This window comes from Rhinolophus ferrumequinum, chromosome 25 (assembly GCF_004115265.2).
Source record: "Rhinolophus ferrumequinum isolate MPI-CBG mRhiFer1 chromosome 25, mRhiFer1_v1.p, whole genome shotgun sequence".
NCBI classification, from domain to species: Eukaryota; Metazoa; Chordata; class Mammalia; order Chiroptera; family Rhinolophidae; genus Rhinolophus; species Rhinolophus ferrumequinum.
Genome location: NC_046308.1, coordinates 10,584,463 through 10,602,874, shown reverse-complemented (window position 1 = coordinate 10,602,874; position 18,412 = coordinate 10,584,463). Strand labels below are relative to the sequence as shown.

The 18,412-nt window shown below is 48.3% G+C and overlaps 1 protein-coding gene across 2 annotated transcripts in view; it reads right to left on the bottom strand.

Moving 5' to 3' along the window:
• The window catches only part of RNFT2 (ring finger protein, transmembrane 2), a 68,090-nt gene that overhangs the window by 28,503 nt on the left and 21,175 nt on the right, over positions 1–18,412 (bottom strand). The window lies entirely within an intron of this gene.

Sequence of the window (18,412 nt, the reverse complement as noted above, 5' to 3'; positions counted from 1 at the left end):
TTATAATTAGAGCACTGTACAGTATGTAATTTATATCTCAAAATAAAAAACAAAAAAAGAAGAGCGAGCCAGGAAAGAGAGGCTGAGAGTGGGGCAGGTGGGGGGGCGAGGCTGGTGGGGCGGGGCCAGAGGCCAGTGGCTGCGTGTTACCTGGCAACGGGCGCTGCCGGTGACGTCACCGGCTGGCGGCAGCCATTAATCTCCCTCCGGGCGGCCTGCCTACCTCCTCCTCCCCGGGGCCGGATGAGATCACCGTGGCGGGCGGCCGGCTGTCCCCGCGCTCCCAACAAATCGACTCCTCGCCGAGCGCCGGCATCTCATGATCTCATGGCCCCGCGGGACGGCGCCGGCCGATGAGGTCACAGCCCCGCGCCCCCGGCCGCCCGGGTCTGCACACCTCCAGCTCCCCTCCAGCTGCGGGTCGGGGGCCTCCGGGAGACCCCCGCGCCGGTTCCAAGCCCAAGCCCCAAGCCTCTTTGGCCTCTGCGGACAAAGGAGGTCGCTGTTTGTGATAGGCAAAGCCGCCTTTACCATGCTTTTGACCCGTCTTCGTTCGCCCTCTCTCTTATTTGAACCTTTCCCCCTTACGGCCATGTGTCCAGCAGGGAGTGACCGCACCAGCTCCCTTGGACTTGAGGTCAGGAACGGTGCGAGGTGACTTGCGTGCATGATTTCACAAGCGCGCAGTGAAGGAAATTCTATTTTTAGCTCTCTTACAGGCTGGGGAACTGAGGCTCGGGGATAAGGGACCCGCACCAGGTTACCCAGGCAGGAAAGAGCGGGGCAAGGACTTGAACTGGATGTTGTGAGTTAGCACTTTGACTCTCCTCTTTGGCCCCCTAGTTGTACCCAACACCTCTCTGCACCTTTCTCCCAGTTCCTCCCTGCTCTGATGGGAACAGTGATAATGGCCCACGCTTGCTGAGTGCCCACGATGTCCCGGGCACTTTATATTAAAAGTCACTGTTCCATATGACAAACCCACAGAAGAAGTATTATAAGGACTAGTTTGCAGATGAGAACGGAAGGTTCAGAGAGGTGAAATGACTTGCAGAGCTGGGATATGATTCTACAGCACAGCCTTTCCATTACTTTACCTTCTCCAGAAAAAGATTCAGGCATCTTGTTGACAGTGAACAATATACCCTGTCTCCTCTCTCCCTCCCCCAGGGTTAGCCATCAAATGCAGTCAAAGAGAGGCCAGCGAGACCCTCTTAGAGAGCTTCCAACTCACTGGCCAGCAGCAGGTTCTCCATCACTTACTAACTGCTCATTAACACGGCTCCTCAGCAGATCTCCAGCAGAATACACTGCCAGGGCCCATAGGGAGGAAGGGAAATAACATTTACTGAGTGGCTGTGACGAGCCAGGCACTGAGTCAGGGCATATTACCAAGGGCAAAGGTGTGAGGGGGTAATTTCCAGCTTCATTTTGTGGATGAGAAACCTGAATTTATTTTAACCAGAGTCAGATGGCAAGGAAGTCCAGGTGTCAGCTCAAATAGCATTTCCACAGAGAAAGCTCTCCCTATTTCCCTAAATGAATCCTTCATGCATTGATTTATTTTCTGCCTAGCGCTTATCGCAATTTGAAGTTTTATATTTGTATTTGTTTAATGGTGATCTCCCCAACTAAATGAAAGCAGGGACCCGGTTTCATTCACCACTCACTGCATCCTTATACCCACGCAGTGCCTGGCATACAGTCGACACTCAATAAATATTTCTGGTGTGAATGCAAAGAACTGGTGGCTCAGGCTGGTGAGCAGGGCTGCTAGTCAAACCCAGGTTTGAGCACCACGCTTGGACTTACTCCTTGCTTGCTAGGAAGTCGAAGCCTCTTGGTACATGTACCTCACTCAAAGTAATATCCCTCTGGTGCTCACTCAGAGCCTATTATAATAATTCTACGTTTACTACAGTTCTGATAAACTTGACGTTCAGGTTTCCCAACCGGCAGTATCCTTGCTTGGTAACAGAGAGGAGAGGGCAGGAGGAGGAACTTGGCAGCAAATTAGGTATGGAAGGAAGGAAATATAATGCTTATGCCCACTCTGGTCTTTAGTAATACTCAGCAAGGAAAGAGACATAAAAACTACAAAAAAGCAGACTCAAGGAAAATGAAGGAATGGTAACCACAAAAATTCCGTGGTTTCTTATGGGCAGAGAGAGGGAGGGAGATGGATGGAACCCAGGAGGCGTGCACAGGGAACTTCTAAGGCACTATTAATTTTCTACGTTTTAAGCTGGGTATATGAGTATTTATTACTTTTTAATACCTTACATGTGTTATATATATATATATATATATTTAAAAAAAGCCACAAGTTGAAAATTTGCTTGCCGACTTTTTAAATTGACTGTAACAACCCCCCGAAGAAGGGGGCAAATGAGTCCCCCCAATTTGTATGAGGCTCAGATTCAGCGTTCATCATTTTGCCTAAGATCAGAGCTAATAAGTGGCCGAGGTGGGATTTGAATCCAGGTCTGTCTGATGTCAGCACGATCATACCCACCATCACATCCTGCCTCCTGATAAATGGATACTCAGTATTAAAGACCAGAGCCAGTGAGAAAACCTGCCACCTTCTCCCTCCCACTCCCAATTCCGATAAAGATCCTGTCTCTGCTCTTCTGGCTTCTATGCCTAGGATGAAGAGGAGACCAGAAAGCATGCCAATGGCTGAGATCGGCCTCTGGTGCTGTGGCCCCAGGGGCCACCTGCAAAAGAGCCTTTGGGGCCCGGCCGAGGCCCCACAGGAGTCGCTAGGCAGTGAGGAGAAATCTGCCTCTCAACAGCAGCCAGTTGGGCGCCCAATTTCATTGGCTGTGGTTCCCTTGACTTAAGAGCCTCACCTGATGAATACAAAGGGCCCAGGCCACGTGTCCCAGCAACTTGCACATGAGAGGTTCCTTGCAAACAGGGCTCTGCTCCCCAGGACCCAGGAGAGGCCTAATTATAAGGTGTTGATGATGAAGCCTGAAGTGGCCTGGGACCCTGTGAGCTGCCTGCAGAAAGGTGGCCTCTTCCCTCTGTCCCAGTCCCAGGTGGATGGATGTGCTTAGTACCTGTGTCAGCTATAATCTTATGCACAAACGCTCTGGGCCGCAACTGCCCAAGCCTGCCTGCCTCCTAAAGCACTAGGGCTTAGGTGCAAGGGAGGCAGACATGGGCAGAAGGTGCCTCCCTTCCTGGCAGTCTAGAGCCCATGACTTGAAACTAGATAGACACGGGCCCCGCTTGCCCGTCTGGCCATTTTGCCCCAGTCATATCACTTCTCTGGGTCTCAGTTTCCTCATCTGCAAAGTGGGGGATGTGGCAGGCTGAATAATGACCTCCCAAAGTTGTCCACGTCCTAGTCCCTGGAACCTGTGAATATGTTACGTTACATGGCACAAGGAATTTTGTGCATGTGCAGGTGTGATTAAAAGATGGGAAGATTACCCTGGATTATCGGAGTGGGCCTGATACAATCACAAAGGTCCTTGTCAGAAGGAGGTAGGAGGGTCCGAGTGAAGGAAGCAGAGTTTAAGAGAGATGTGCTTTGAAAATGGACAAAGGGGCCACAAGCCAAGGAACGCAGGCAGCCTCTAGAAGCTGGAAAAGGCAAGGGAATGGATTCTCCCCTGTAGCCTCCAGAAGGAACCCAGCCCTGCCGACACGTGGACTTTCGCTTCGTGAGACTGATTTTGGACTTCTAACCTCAAACTGATAAGACGCATTTGTTGTTTTAAGCCACTAAGTTTGCCATCATTTGTTATAGTAGTAATAGGACATGAATACAGGGAAGAAATAGTTCCTACTGTCAGGAAGACAGTATCAGGATCTAGTGGTCAGAGGATCTTTATTTAAGGTCTCCCCCTGAAGGGCTGGCTCTATGGCAGGATGAGAGAAGGCCAATGCCTGGGGCTGGGAGTGGCCTCTGGTGCTGTGGCCCCTGCTACCTCTCCGGCTGTTCCTTCTACCACCAGGACCGGCTACATAATTTGTGATGCCCAGTGGAAAATGAAACTGTGTGGTCACTGTTGAAAAATTGTTAATACCACCAACTCAGCAGCAGCAGAGCATGAAGCCAAACGTGGGGCCCTTCTGCACAGACTGCACACCCATGAAGCTGGCCTTGCCCCCTATTCTGCTCCAGCCATACTGACTTGCTCTTGAACTTCCCAAGCATGCTCCCACCCCAGGGCCTTTGCACATGCTGTTTCCCTTGCCTGGAACTCTCTTCCCCAGATATCTGCATGGCACACTTCCTTGCTGCTTTCAAGTGTTTGCACAAAAGCCACCTTCTCAGTGAGGCCTTCTCGGACCACCCTATTTAAAAGAGCAACCCCCACCAAGGCGTTCATTTTATTTTTCTCCACCTGACATATTGTTTATTTATTTCAGCATCCTGTTTACGTAAGTCCCTTGAAAGTGGATACTGCGTCTTATTCACTGCTGTATCCCTGGGACGTAAAGCAGGGCCTGGCACAGAATAGGTGGTCAAAAAAAAAAAAATGGTTGGATGGATGTAAAGGGACTAGGACAACGCTTGGCATGTGGTGTGTGTGCCGTGACTGGCTTTTGCAATGTTGCAATGACAACATTACAGTCTTTATTTCTAGGGAATGACAGAGGGTGAGGGGTGGTGTCATACCTTCCCAGGCCCCCTTTCCTCTGCCTGCTTTTGTTTTTTCACTACATAAATAAATCGGGGCTACCCTGCTTGAACTGCAGTGATTGAAAGGCTTCATTCACAGGCACGACCTTGTTTAAACTTCACATCAGTATGATTACTAGCCCCACTTTACAGATGACGAAACTGAGGCTTAGAGAAGTCTCCTGACTCACCCAAGGCCCCATGGCTATTAGGTTGAACAGCTGAGATGGAACCTGCTCGTCTGACCCCAAGTCTAGTAAGACCCTCCCAACTGACTGCACATGGCCTGCTTCAGAGACCATAAGCCTTTGCAACACATTTAACTAATTACTTAGTTCTACCTATGTGTTCTGAGTACCTACTATGTGCTATGCGCTGTGCTAGGGATACAATGACTCATACGAGAGACCTGGTTTATGCTCATTACCAAGCACGTAGCCTAGGGGGAGAGACCAGCCAGCAATCGCAACGTCCCATGATGCACGCAAAACAGACATAATCCAGGGACCTTGGGAGCACACAGATGGGGCTAGGGTCAGGTCCTTCCCAGGGAAAGTGAGGTATAAACAGAGACCTGAGGGCAATTAGGGGTCAGCCAGATGGGGCTAGGGGTCAGGGAGGCAGTGTTCCCAGCAGAGGGAACAGCCGCTGCTAAGGCCTGGAGGTGACAGAACAAGAGCATGACTGGGGACAGGAGACCAAGAGAAGTTCAAAACATCTGGCAGGTGACGGATGGGATGTCAAGCTGGAAAGACAGGTGAGGCCCAGGCAAGCATTCCAAGTCTCCTTTGCCTTTGAACGGCTTCAAGATTATAACAATGCACTGAAACCCTTATAACAGAAACAGCCCTAGACACACAAGCCTGGCTGCAGGTACCCCCACTAGTGTGCGGAAAAGCTTCTCTCGGTAACACCAGGCCCCAGGAGCCTGCGGCAAACCCGCCAAGCCCATGAGGGAACAGAGGACACCCCTCCTCTGTCCTGCTGCCCCTGGCATCCCTGCTGCCATCACTCACCATGTATTTATATAGGGCTGCCGAGAATAAGGACATAGCAGGGAAGAAGTCTGAGTCCCGGGGGTGCTTTCCCTCTGTCCTGTCCTTATCCTTCCTCTGGTGTCTTTCTCTCTCATCTCTCTGTCAGCCCCCTGAAGGCAGGAAAGGTCTTATCCTCACAGCAAAGATTTAGCAGGCACTGAAAACCCTGTGCTAAGCCTTCCACATCCATTACCTCGTTTGCTCCTCACTGGGCTCCTCCCTGCGGCAGGTAATATTACCTGTCAGTCCCCTATACGAAGCTTGAACATACGAACTCACTCACCTGAGGCTGCACAGCTAATGGCAAAGCCAGATTCAAACTCAGACTGCTCCTAGACCCAGCCCAGGGCTGGACACATACAGGTAATTAGGAACTGTAACATTTCTTTCCTTCTTTGGCCCATTCCACGTCTGACTTTGGCACTTCTGGGCCTTAAAAAGAAGAGCCAGAGGTCTGCCAAGCCTTGGAGGGCTCTCAGCCGCTGAACAAGGCCTAAGGCCTGGTTTTTACCTCCAACCCCCAATCTCGAACCTCCTGCAGACTCCTGCCCCGTGAGGATCATGAGGGAGAATGCACCAAAAGAAAAACAAATACAGTAGTTCCCCCTTATCCCTGGGGGACACGTGCCAAGACCCCCAGCGGATGCATGAAACCACGGACAGTACCATATCCTATATATGCTATGCTTTTTCCTATACATATACACCTATGATAAACTTTTATTTATAAATTAGGCACAATAAGAGATTAACAACAATGACAATAAAATAGAACAATCATAACAATAGACTGTAATAAAAGTTATGTGAATGTGGTCTCTCTCTGATACTCAAGACGGCTACTAAGTGACTAATGGGCAGGGAGCATATACAGCGTGGAAACCATGGACAAAGGGATGATTCATGTCCCGGGACATGGAGCAGGACAGCGCGAGATTTCATTATGCGACTCAGAAAGGTGCACGATTTAAAACTCATAACCTGTTTATTTCTGGAATTTTCCATTTAATATTTTCAGACCACAATTGACTACAGGTAACTGAAACTGTGGGAAGCGAAACCACGGATAAGAAGGGATGGCTGTGCATACACATACATACACGTACACACACACACACGCACACACACGCACACACACACACACACACGGAGCATCTACTATATGTCAGAAATTGCTCAAAGCACAACCATGTGCACTGTCTCAACTTATGTTTTAGCTCACTTCACATCTCCCCTAAAACCCTGAGAGGTACACGGCATTACCTCTTTTACAGATGAGGAAACTGAGGAAAAGTGTGGGGCGGTGACTAGCCAGAGGTGATACAGATGGAAATGGCAGAAGCAGGGTTCAAACGGGGATGGATCCGCCTGCCTCTGGAGCCCAAGCTCTTGCTAATCAACTCTGGAACATTTTTGGACAAGCTGAAAGTTGAGAAATGTAAGCGGTGGGTTCCCTTGGGCCAAATATCAGTTCCAAGTCCCTTCCTGCCCTCCCCAGGGACGGAAGAACATCTGGGGGAAACATGAGACAGGACAGCCCCACCCACAGCAGTGGGAGCCAACGACAGAAAACCTGCAGAGCGGCTGCCCCCGCATAACTTCAGGCTCCCACCCGGAGGGAGGAGGTGAAGTGGACACCTCCAAGGTCACCTCAGGGAGCATGGCTGCCTTGGTAGTCATTTAGCTGGAGAAGAGCAAAATAATCACCACTTAGCTAATTACTCCCCGCATCACCCCAGCCTAGGAGCTGCCACCACTTTCCTACAAGGTGGCTGGGAAAGGTAGGGCAGGGTGGGCCTGAGAGCCAGGGATTGGGGTCTCCCCGCCTTGCCCTATATGCAAATTCACACCGACCATTTACAGGCGCTAGCTCATTTGAGAGTCACCGCATACCTACTACATACGTGTCACTGTGCCTAAGCATGAGCATGCCAGACGACATCCTTGAAGGTGTTCTGGAAAGATGCACACGTCAGACTGTTTCCCTCTTCTGTTCTGGGGCTCCAGCCGTCCCCGCTCCTTGGCATGCCCTTTCGGCTTTGCTTTACCCGGCTAACGTCCACCCATCCTAACTCCGTTCCGAGGTCACCCTAGCCAGGAAGACTTTGCTGGGGGCTGGGTGAGGTGCTCCTCGGTTTTCCAAGAGTGCCCTGGGGTTACTGCTTTCCTCCCTGCCGCCCCATCAGACTATGAGCTTTGAGCTTGGAAAGTCCTGGGTCTGGGTCACCCCCAGGTCTAGCAGGATGCCTGGCACTCTATTGATGTCTATGTAGAATGAATATATGAGCAGATAAATCATATGAACTGGAACCAGTAACTTGGGGGCCTTGATTTCCTCATCTGTAGACTAAGAAAGTTCTTCCGGGTCTAACAGTATGTGAATAAGAGGGCAGGGGTGTAGCTCTGCCTCTGAGGGATTGGAGGGGCCTCTGGAATGTCCAAACAGGGCATTAATTCATTGTGGTTTGGCCCCTGCCAAGGCCAGGCCAACGCCTTGGGGATCCACGCAGCCCCCGCCAAGGGAGCTGGTGCATACATTCAAGTGCTCTTCAAGTGCAAGGAACTGAAACTGACTCTAGGCCCTGCTAAGACAAAAAGGACTTTGGAAGGATGCTGGCTTATCTCAGCCTTCAAAGGAACGGCGGACTGCCAGGCCACCTCACAGCTGAAGAGGAAGGACCGCTCCTCTTGACTGGAGCGTCTCTAACTTGACATGCACGTGATCTGGTTAAAACGCAGACGGAGCCGTGATGCTGCTCCCAGGTGCTGAATGAATGAAAGCTTCCAACCTCTGGGCTCCTCGGTTCCTAGGACAGGACCCTGATGGACCCCGCTTGGGCCGGGTGCCTGGCCAAGATTACCAGCGAGGGGCAGGGGAGTCGAGGCACCGAGAACAGCCACGGCCCAGGCTCCCGTTCCTACATATCCAGTTATTCCCAGAGGAGGGTGGGTGGTGGGATGGGGTGACCACCCTAAGATGGGTTCACTGCAGCTGAGCGGAGCTGGGCCAGCTCGCTCCACAGTGACCATCTGAGCTGCTGAGAGGTATCATCTTTCAACCTGGAAAGTGATTTGCAAAGGCCCGGTGCTGGGGTGCGGGGGTGGCAGGAGTTTCGATAGCAGCTGTGCTCCTAATTTCCCCAGGAGGAGGCTTGGCCGCCCCTCCTCCGTGCTGAGTGTTTGCCATTAAAAACAAACAGTATCATTTGGTTCAATATAAAATGAATTAAAGGAAATTAAACTGAGGAGGCCATGTGGCAAGCCTTGTCTTCCATTGTCTGAAGCCGTTTGTCATCTTCCCCAGTGGGGAGCAACAGCTTGGGGGGTGTGGAACTGAGCAGGACTAGATAAATAAATAAATAAAACGCAAAGGCTCCCCCAACAACTGGGCGGAAGCTGGAGGCTGAGGCTTGGGAAATCCCAGGTGCTGGCTCAGGCCCTGTCCCTTCTGGGTCCCTTGGTGATAGAATGTAGCCTTTGAGAGTCTCCCAGGGAACGGCGTGAAGGGAAACAAACAAAACAAAACAAGATCAACAACAAAAAATGATGTGTGGGCCCCTGAGACAGAAGGGGGCAGGGTAGCGAAGGGAGGAGATTCTGGACCAGAGGGCCTGGTTGATGAGGGCGTGTGGCGCCTGGATTGGTGGGGAGTGATCGTGAGGGTTCCTCAGTTGTGGGAAGAGAATTTGCTGCTGCCTTCTGAGGTGGGATAAGGGAGTTAAGCGGGCAGGGGTGGGGAAAGATGGGCAGAGAGGACTGTGCAGCGGTTCAGAGTGGGGGTTCTAGAACCAGACTGACCGAGTTCAAATCCTAGTCCTGCCATCTTACCAGCTGTGTGTCCTTGGCAAGTCACTCACCCTCTCTGTGCCTCAGTTTCCTCATCTGCAAACTGGGGAAAGTAATAGTCTCTACGTCATGAGGCTGTTGTGAGAATGAAATTAGTTCAGGTCTATGAAGCATTTAGAACAGTACTAGGCACATTAGCTATTTGTTATTATTCTATTATATTATCATAGAATTTTAAAAATATTATTATTATGGGTCCCTTGGTACCTGGAAGACCTAGCCTTAAGTAATAGCTCGGCACCACAGACTTGCTGTGTGACCCTGGGTAATTGAACACACCTTGCTGGGCCTCGGGTCCCGCTTTGACAAACCCCGGATAATCATTCTGGGACAGAGACCGCTGGTGCCTCCCAAAATCCATTCTCCCCTTCCTCCTCCAAATTAAGCATCCTGATTTTTGCCCAGGTCTACTGGCACCCAGCTATAAAAGAATGCTCCCCAGCTACCCATGGAGCAACTGTGACTAAGTCCTGGCCAATGAGATGTAAGTGAAAGTGACGGGAGTGATTTCAGGAAAGTCACCTACAAAGGGAGAAGTACAACTCATGACTGCTGATGCAAAAATCTTTAGCAAAATAGTAGCACTCAGAATCCAGAAGGATAATATGTCATGATCAAATGGGTTTGTTCCAAGAATGCAAGACTTAATAGGAAATCTAATCATGCAGTTATTCATACGAACAGATCTAAGGGGGAAAAAAATCGAATGCTTTTTGATCAAATTCAACCACCATTTTTTTCTTTGAAAAATTGTAATAAATTGGATTAGATGGATACTTCCTTGACACAAAACATCAGCCTCAGTCCCCAAATGAGCATCTTGTTTAGTGGGGGATTGTGATGGTTAGTTTTTATGTTTCAATTTAGGCTACAGTATCCAGTTATGCAGTCAAACACTAATCTAGGTGTTGCATCCAAGGTATTTTGTCAATGTAATTAACATCTATAATCCTTGACTTTAAGTAAGGATTAAAGTCCCCTTGATAGTCTGGGGAGGCTTCAGCCAATAAGCTGCGGAGCCACAGAAGTCTGCAGATGCCAGAATGGTCCATTTTCTTTTTAAGGAAGAACTTAGTTAAGGCTTAGGCTTCATCTTATACTCTGACATTGATTGATAGAGGCTGTCTGGATACTGCTGCATTGAGATAAATCTGGGTACAGCAGGGCCATGATAGATTAGTGATGCCTGACACAAGCACAGGCTGCTAAACCGAGGCTCCTAGGCTGCTTGCCATTTCAGACTTCAGCACTTCTGTAGGGGTTAGTAGGCATCTGGCTACAAACTTTAAGCAGAACAAGAAAGAAAAAATCCTAGGGATGACTTGATCATAAGAGGTCTTGCAGGCTGTCTGTTGCCTTAGGGTAAAACTAAAAATTAGCCTGGCTATTTCACATGGTCAAGTTCTTAAAAGTGACATTTGGCCAAACTCACTTCTGTTGGTTTCCAGAGCCTCCTGGCCGTATTTCACCCCTAGGGGTCTTCTATAATATTTCCCAAAGTGTCTATCTGGTGCAAAGTACTGAGCTCCCCCTTAAACAGAGCCTCCTGCAAAAGCCAAGCTGGAAGGAATCAGGAATGTAAATTTCAGATAAGGGTTAGCAAACTTTTTCTTAAAGGGCCACACACTAAATATTTTAGGTTTTGTGGGTCATACAGATTCTGCTGCCATTAACTCTACCATTAAAGCACGAAAGCAGCCCACACAATATGTAAATATCTGAACGTGGCTATATTCCACTAAAATTTTATTTACCAAAACAAGCGCTGGGTCCACAGGTTGTAGTTTGTCAACCCCTGAATTAAATTCTGCAGCACAGCATGCTCCTCAGTAAAAGGGCTCCATGGTTAGTAAGTTGGGGAAATGTCAAAGTGCAATGAGTTTCCTGACTGCAGGACTTCTCAGAGCCTTTACTAAGTTAATGTGCAAGTGATGGATAATGTTTAAAGCATTGCCCAAAGTGATCTCACCACAGAATGCCTTTTTATAAAATGCCCATTAAAATCTCCCTAAGTCCCCAGAATCATAGTTTAGTAAATGGTATTTTGTTCCATCTGATTTTGGTTAGATTCTGACTTTCTTGCTTGCTTTAAATTATAAATGGATAACTGCTAACGATCTCTTTCTTCTTTAGAATAACAATAATTAACTAACCACTTGACCTGTGTTATTGTCATTCTCACAATAGGGTTATAAGTCCTGATATTCCCATTTTAAAGATGGGGACACTGAGGCTCAGTGAGGTTAATCAGGGTCCCACAGGCAGAAGATGGTGGAGCCGGAATTTGAACCTGTTTACTTTCAGAGTCTGTGCTCTTTCCATGACCCCACAGTGCCTCCAGAGAAAGATACTTTCTCGCTTGTCTTTCTTGCTTACATGCTCTAGAATCTTCTTGGTAACGACAGATATGGAGGTATGTGTTTTTAAAGCATAAAAAACACTAATCAATAGATAATACTAGTACTGCTAATGATTAGTATCTTGGCTGTGGGTTGTTCTGTTCCAGTGAAACCTACTGATGAAAAAAGGACCAACACCTTCAGAAACAGCTGCTGACAGAACACCTGCTGGGCTCACATCTTGGCTTCGCTGCTCACCAGCTGGGTGACTTTCCTGGGTGACTCTGACCTTTAGTTTCCTTATCTGTAAAATGGGAATAACAGCGGCACCTATCTCATAGTATGGTTCAGAGGGCCAAATGAAAAGATGCACATAAAGCACTTTGCACAGTGGAGACATAAACAGGAAGAAGACCTGAGAAATATTAGCTGTTGTTCTTATTGTTACGTCTTAAGTCAAAGGAGCTGGGTTTGGGTCTTGGCTCTGCCACTGACAAGCCTGGTGACCCCTGGCAGACTGTTTAGCTTCCCCGAGCCTCAGTTTTATCTGTAAAGTGGGTTTAGGAAAACTTGGCCATCCCCTCTCACAGGGTCACTATAAGGAGTTTTTAAGAGGTGGGAGGCATCAGTGAATGAGACAGACATGTGTCCACCCCTCGGAATTTATGGTCCAGAGGAAGAGAGAATAATCCAGACGGTGACAGCGCAGAGTGGTAGTAAGTGCTGGGACAGCGGGAGCCACAGGAAAGTAAATGAGGGAACTAACACTGCCTTAAGGGCACAAGGGGGAAGTGACATCTAAACTGAGTCCAGGAGAGCTACAGCATCAACGGTTCAAAGGGGGCTAACCGATTCCCAGCGATCCAAAGGGTCCTTACAGGCATTCTTTTTAAAAATCTAAAATAAATCTACACAGTTTCCACAATACAAAAATCTGGCCACGTATGAAGAAAAGTCTAAGTCTAATATAGCGCCTGCTATGACACATGCAATCGAATCCTCACAACACCCTTTGAGGTAATGTGATGTGTATCCCCCAAATTTCCTCCGTTCCTCACCCGGACTGTGAGTAGGATGAGATATCTCACCTGGATGATGTTACACTATGAAAAGGATTTTACACATGTAATTAAGGGTACTAATCAGTTGACTCTTAGTTCATCAAGAGGGAGATTATGGGGGGGCAATCTAATCACATGTGCCCTAGTTCATCAAAAGGGAAATTATGGGGGGGCGAAATCTAATCACATGTGCCCTTTAAAAGCAGAAGGGGAAGTCAGAGAGATGTGAAGCAGGACAGGGATCCCACACACTGTTTCTAGCTTGATGATGGAAGAGGCCACATTAAAAGGCCAGAGAGTGGTCTCTGGGAGCTGAGAATGAACCCCGGCCGACAGCCAGCATGTAAAGGGTCCTCGGTCCTCCAGCCGCACAGAACTGGATTCTGCCAACGGCCTGAATGAGCCTGGAAGTAGAATCTCCTCCAGAACCTCCAGATAGGAGCCAGCCTGGCCAACCCTTTGACTTTGACCTTGTGAGACCCTATCCAGAGAACAAGGGCAAGCCCACCTGGCTTCTGACCTACAGAACTGTGAACTAATCACGGGGTGTTCTTTAAGCCGCTGACTTGGTGGTAATTTGTTAGACAGCCGCTGAACACTCATACAGGCAGGCACCGTTATTATCTCATTTTATAGATGAGGAAATGAAAGCAAGCAGAGGTGAAGTAACTCGCAGGGTCACACAGCTGGTAAATGGCAAAGGGTTTCTCAAACAGAATTTGAACACAGGCTGTCTGGCTTTTAACCATTACGCTGCTTTCTATAGGTATGTGTCTGGAACAATCTCCAACATAGATGGTTAAATAAAAAAAAAACACAGCAAAGTAGGAGCTGTGTGTAGACTATTGCTATGTGAATGTATATAAGTGAGTAGGAAGAACATATACATGAATTTGCTTGTATAATATAGTTGACCTTTGAACAATGTGGGGGTTAGGGTCACTGAACCCCCCACACAGTTGAAAATCTGAGTCTAACTTTTGACCCCTCCCAAAAAAACCCTTAACTACTACTAGCCTACTATTGACCAGAAGCCTCACCGATAACATAAATAGTTAGTTGATTAATGCATATTTTGTATGTTATATGTATTATATACTGTATTCTTACAATAAAGTAAACTAGAGAAAATGTTATTAAGAAAATCATACGGAAAATACACAATATGTATCGAAAAAAAATCTACGTCTTAGTGGACCACACACAGTTCAAACCTGTGTCGTTCAGGGTCAACTATATATGTATACAATAGCTATGAAAAGATGCAGGCAGGATATTATCTCCTAGGAGAGGCAATGTGAGTCTGGGGGCAGGAAAGGCGAGGAGACTTTTCATCATATAGTTTTTGGTGTTTTGACTTCTGAACCCTATGACTGTATAACCTATTTAAACAATGAAGTATCCTCAAAAAATAAGGTGATGATAGAAAGTTAGGAGATAGAGCTGAATGGATGAAAGTACACTCTCAAAAGAGCCCAGAACTGTAGGTAAATTGGTCCATGGGTATATCAGCGCTGCCCTAACAAAGTACCACAAACAGGGCGGCTTAACCAACAGAAAGTTATTGTCGTATAGCTCTGGAAGCTGGGAGTCTTGAGATTGAGGTGTCGGCAGGGTTGGTTTCTTTGGAGGCCTCTCTCCTTGGATTGAAGATGGCTGTTCTCTCTTTGTGTCTTCCCTCTGTGTACATTTCCTCTTTTTATAAGGACACCAACCATATTAGATTAGGATCCACCTGAATGACTTCATTTGCACTTAACAACCTCTATATAGAATCTTTCTCCAAATACAGACCAGACACATTCTGAGGTTATAGGAGTTAGGACTTCAACATACGAATTTTGACAAGACACAATTCAGCCCATAACAATAGGGGAGCTGACCCAGGAACATAAAGCAAACACTGAAATGAATGCAGGTTTTCTTAACCTCGGCACTACTGATATTTGGGACTGGATTATTCTTGGTTTCGGGGAGCTGTCCTGTGTGTGGTAGGATGTTTAGCAGCATCCCCAACTTTGACACACTAAATACCACTATAGTAACCCCTCCCAATTGTGACAACCAAAAATGTCTCCAGAAATTGCCAAATGTCCTAGCTGGGACCACAGCTTTGACCCCTTCTAGCCCTGCTGTGCAAGGATTTGGGATAAGTGCAGCTGGCTCTTCGAGAAGTTCTGCCTTTATCCACAGAACGGTGTGCTGTAAGAACCACAGCTCAGACCTAGGAATCCCAGGCCTGCCCTGGTGTGGAGAGATGTCTGCTCGGGAGTGCTGGAGTGCTGGCGGGGAGAGGGGAATGCTTGATCTCCGGGAGGGAAGAAGACACAATCAATGGGAAACCACTATGAGAGCACAAGTGCTGGTTTCCGGGCCCAGAAAACAGGGATTTTAATGGCACAAAAAGCCTCATGAATCCTCTCGGCTCGCATGTCAGAGAAAACCACCTTTCTTACTTCTGTCTGCCCTCCCCACACCATACCCTGTACTTAGAGACAAACCACCGGGGCTGAGAGCTCAAGGAATCTTGCCCTACGTATTGAATCCCGTTGTCCAGGGCTTGGCTACGCAGGCTGAACTAGGAGTGAGTTATGATTTCGGGCGTGGGAAGGGCTTCTGCCCTCCTATTTTTATGGAAAAGACAGAAGGATGGTCAAATACTGTGTTCTTTGGAGAAAACAGTTCAGCTAAGCCTTTCCTTGTTTTGGATACTGCCTGGCCTTCTGTCTTCGGATAACCTTGAGAAGATAACAATGGGAGATGAGGAAGCTGACGGCTCCAAAGAGTGAGGTCCCTTTTCCAAGGTGACACAGGTTATAAGTTCAGGAGCCAGGATTGGAATCCAGTTTTGCTGACTCAAGTGGGGTGTTCTTTCTGTTCTTGTAGGGCTGGCTCCATTCACCAGTGACCCACCAGAAAGTTCTTAGAGAAGTGCCTGCTGTGTGTTTCCCCATCTGAGAAATGGGCAGAATGGCAGCTGCCTGCTACCCACACTACTGGGAGGGTGAATCAACCCTGTCCTAAGAATGTTCTAGAATGGTGCTGTCCAATGGAACATTCCACAATGATGGAAATGTTCTATATCTGTGCTGCCCAACACGGTAGCCACGAGCCATGGGTGGCTATCAAGCATTTGAAACGTGGCTGGTGTAACAGAAGAGCTGAATTTTAAATTTCACTAATTTACATTTTAATAGCCCCAGGTGGCTTGTGGCTACCCTAGTGAACAGCGCGGCTTTAGAACCCTGGTCCAGGAGTATTTCATTTTAACCAAGGAGCAATGTGGACAAATCCACTTTTTAATGATTACTGCCATTTATAGTAAGAGTCGGAGTGCACGTGTATGTTCTGGGGACAAGGGATTTGCTTTTTTTCACTAGGCGTGGGTTAGGTTAATTTAAAAACAAGTTTCATTCGCAGAGGATAACGTGAGAGGATGAAGGTTAGGATGGCAGCTTACTCATTTTTGTATCCTCAGGGTCTAGGTCCCGAAGAACGTCAGTGGGATTGGTGAGAGAAAGGAGACCAAGCAGAGCCCTACAGGGTGGGGCAGCGGCGGGCCTGGTTTCAAGCCCCTAATCAGTAATTAACATGGGGCTCTTCATTCAGCCCATAATGTCTATTGCGTGTTTCCAGGGAGTCAAGACAGACCTAGCGGTCCTTGTTCTCAGGAGTCCCCATTCTAGGAGTGGGACACAGACAAGAAACAGAAAACAATCTGATCATTTCAGACACTGGTACATGTTCGGAAAGAAAGAAAATGGCAGTGTGATGGTAATGCAGGTAAGACACGACCATTTTCCACAGGGAGGTGACAGGGTCTCAGAAGAAGTGACATTGGCATGAGACTTGAATGACGGAAAGGAGACAGCCACGGGAACGTAGGGAAAACTTCCCCAGACAGAGGCAACAGTCAGTGCAAAGGGCCTGAGAAGCAAGGTGCTGGATGCTCCGGGAGGACCGCAAGGCCACCCGCGGCGGGTCCAGAGTGAGCAAGGGACAGAGTCATGGGTGATGAGGTCAGAGAAGTGGGTAGAAGCCAGATCAGGCAGCGCCAAGATGTATGCGTTATATAAGTTATCAGGATTTATAATGACAAGTGGCCGCGCTAGACACCGGCCAGCGTGATGGTTTGGGACTGAGGTGGAAGCTCAGGGGTCATGAGATCGTTACTCTCATCTCCATCTTGGCCGGCCCATGGGCCTGGCTCTCCTGGGCGGCCCAGGTGTGAGAGGGTTCCCGACAGGCCTTTGGAGTCGGAAGGCATGTGGGAATTGGTGGCTCGCTCAGCCTCACACATCAGGGACCGTGGGGCCATCAAGCAAACCCAAATACCAGAAGCCCTTCCAGTATAATGATTATAACATTAAAAACCAGCCCACCCTCTCAGTGGATGGCATGGAGGCGCAGCAAGCGGCATCTGTGCTGTGAGCCATTAGGGCTCCCTGACAGATGTGCTCTTCTCCCCCGCACCCCCCAGCTGCAAATGAAGACCCGTCCTTTTCTTCTGCCCAGACAAGGATTGATGAGAATTCCGAAGAGCACTCAGACAGGCAAGGAAAGGCTGTGAACCTTTTCCAAGCCTGCAATTTATCTTGAGAAGACTATTCACATCCCTTTTTACAGGCTGGATTATGCTCTGACCTGGCACATTAATCTCGCCGAATAAAATAATAATCATCAGAAAAAGGGAGCTGGACAGTTGCCAGGGACACATTAATAACTGTCGCCCACACCTTGGCAGGGCAGGGAAGGGGTGCCGGGTTCCATCCCCGCCCCCTTGCCCCCAGCAGTGCCCATTTGAAGGAGAAGGAAGTGAGGTAGCTATAGCCTGAACTTGGGGATGTTTTATATGGATGGTGTATGGGGACCCTGCTCCTCACTCAACTCGGCAGATTTGACCAAATGAATCCAGGGAAGCTGGATGGGAGGGAGTGTGGTCTACTAGCTCAGCGCAGGGCTTCTGGACTTGGACTGCCTGCGTTCACATCCTCACGCAGCCTTTTACAAGCTGGGTGGCCTTGGGCCACTAACTGATCACTGCATTTGGGATAAAAACAGCACCTGCCAGGAATGTCCAACGATGTAGCTGCCGTGGTAAGCAATTGGGTGGTTCCTCAAAAAGTACGACATAGAATGACCATAGGACCCAGCAATTCCACTCTTAGGTATTTACCCAGAAAAACTCTGCTCAAACGGATACAATGTTTCCCCGAAAATGAGACCTAGTCGGACGTCCCTAATGCATCTTTTGGAGCAAAAATTCATAGAAGACCCGGTCTTATATCTTATATAATAGTAAAATAAGACCGGGTCTTCTATGAATTTTTGCTCCAAAAGATGCATTAGCACCGATGGTCCGGCCAGGTCTCATTTTCGGGGAAATACGGTACTTGTCCACGAACGGTCACAGCAGTAACATTCACAACAGCCAAAACGTGGAAACCACCCACACGTCGATCAGGAGATGAATGGGTAAACAAATGG